General features: G+C 37.1%; 1 protein-coding gene across 2 annotated transcripts in view; it reads left to right on the top strand.

The window, feature by feature from the left end:
- Positions 1 to 2,352, top strand: part of Map2k4 (mitogen-activated protein kinase kinase 4) — a 103,910-nt gene that overhangs the window by 28,564 nt on the left and 72,994 nt on the right. The gene's annotated exons all lie outside the window — the stretch shown is intronic.

Below are 2,352 nucleotides of genomic sequence, written 5' to 3'. Positions count from 1 at the left end.
ATCATGTGGTTGCTGGGATTTGAACTCAGGACCTTCTGAAGAGCAGTCAATGCTCTTACCCACTGAGCCATCTCACCAGCCCCCGAACCTGATTAGCTTTAACCCATTCCTAGTATTGGAAGTTCTATTTGGTGATGAGAGATGTCCAATTGGGGCTCTGTTTCCCTTGCTATATGGCCATTTCATTTAGATTGCTCTCTCTCTCTCTCAATCTCTCTCTCTCTCTCTCTCTCTCTCTCTCTCTCTCTCTCTCTCTCTCTCTCTCTCTCTCTCTCTCTCTGTGGTGTGTGTGTGTGTGTGTGTGTGTGTATAGCTTCTACTGTACTGTATTAGGTTTTCATGTGACCTCTCAAATGGCTCTTAGTTTACCTGTGCCCTGTATTCTCCCTGCCCCCTGTTTCATCCCCTTTCCTGTCTGGTCTTCTCATTCCAGTCTTCCCTCTTTGTCTGTCCATAGCTTTCTATTCTATTTATCCTTCCTAGGGAGATCCATTCCTCCCTCTGTCTCTTATTCTCTACCTAGCCTCTGGTTCTATGAATTGTAACTTGCTTATCAATGACTTCACAGCTAACACCTACATTTAAATGAATACTCACTGTATTTGTCTTTCTGTGTCTGAGTTACCTCATTTAGGATGATTTTTTTTTTTAAATTCTATCCATTTATCTGCAGATTTCATGATTTTATTTTTTAATGGCTGAATAATATTTCATTGTATAAAAGTACCACTTTTTTTTATTCATTCATTGACAGGTGTCTAGGTTGTTTCTAATTCTGGCTAGTATAAATAGAGCAACAATGAACATGACTGAGCAGGTGTCTGTAGTAGGATCTTCTGAGTATGTCCATAAGAGTGATATGGCTGGGGATTGAAGAAGATCAAGTCCCATCTTTCAGAGCTACAGTGGCTGTATACGCCCAGCAATGTGTATCTTCATCAGCCCGAGCTGGCTTCTTTCTCCCGTTGGTCATTCTTATTGGAATGAATGATCCAAATCATTGAAATATCAAAGTAGTTTTGATTTTCATTTCCTTGAGGAGCAAGGATGCTGAAGATTTTATTAAGTGCTTCTCAGCCTTTTGCAGTTCCTCTTTTGAGAATTTTGTTTAGATCTGTACCCCATATTTAATGAGATTATTTGCTTTCTTGATGTCTGTAATTTTGTGTTCTTTATATATTCTGGATATTAGCCCTCTATCAGATATAGAGGTAAAAAAACTTTTATATGTAGTTGGTAAAAAAAAAAAAACCTTTCCCCATTCTATACCTTGATGTTTTGTCCAAATGATTTTTCCAAATTTTGATTTTAATTTTAAAAGTTTTAAACTGTGGGTGATAATGCATTTCTATAGTCTCAGCACTCACACAGGAGGTAGAAACAGGAAAATTAACACATTAAGGTTATTTTTCAGATATATGGTAAATTTGGGACCAGGTTGGCTTCGTGGGACCCTATATTAAATACAAAAAGAAAACTGTCTTGTTCCTCAACATCCTTGTAACACATGGCTTTTAAATTAAATCTGATGTTTTTGTACACAGAGCACCTTTTACCTGTAGTTTGAATGTCCTAGTTGAGTCAGATGGAAGTGTTTTAAAAGTAAAATTTTGATACATGCAACAGCAAACCATGAGGAAAACTCCTGTACCAACCTTATGTCTGAAAGGGGCTGTTCCCAGGAGCTCCCTAATGTAGAAAGGCCCATCCCTCAGAGCTGCTCTTAGGACTGCATAGCAGATGTATATTCTCAGGACATTTCCTTGCTCTACTCCCCAATCTCATATCTGTAGTTGGTGTGCTTTAGTATATTTAGAATTTACTGAGGTGGAAAAGTATTGATTGCAGAGATTAGCTGAGTAGCTAAATGTGTGTATAAAACACTGGAGATAGAAGTGCTGGAAACAGTATCCCTAATAGGAACACGAAACCAGAATGAGTGAAAACCAGAATGAGTGAAATCTGTACAGATCATTTGTAGAAACCCTAAAGAAGTGATTCATGTGATTTATTGATCCAGAAAGAAATATGGCTAGCAAGGAAAGCATGTTGAAGCAGTACTATGGCCTGACTGAGATTCTGATATAAAGCATATGTCTGTCTATCTATCTGTCATCTGTCTGTCTGTCTATCTATCTATCTATCTATCTATCTATCTATCTATCTATCTATCTATCTATCTGTGTATCTATCTCTGTCTATGTTTAGGAAAAGTTTGCAACAGAAAGTAATGCATTGTTTTTTTGGGGGATAGTTAGAGTGATACGTAGATACACATTTTTTGAAAATACTATATATTATATGTATGTTTATCATTTTCTTGTTTCTCGTTTTCTCTGAATTTTCTGTTTT

Source organism: Mastomys coucha, unplaced genomic scaffold (genome assembly GCF_008632895.1).
Source record: "Mastomys coucha isolate ucsf_1 unplaced genomic scaffold, UCSF_Mcou_1 pScaffold5, whole genome shotgun sequence".
NCBI classification, from domain to species: domain Eukaryota; kingdom Metazoa; phylum Chordata; class Mammalia; order Rodentia; family Muridae; genus Mastomys; species Mastomys coucha.
Note: the sequence above shows the minus strand (reverse complement) of the source record. Positions and strands in the feature narration are given on the sequence as shown.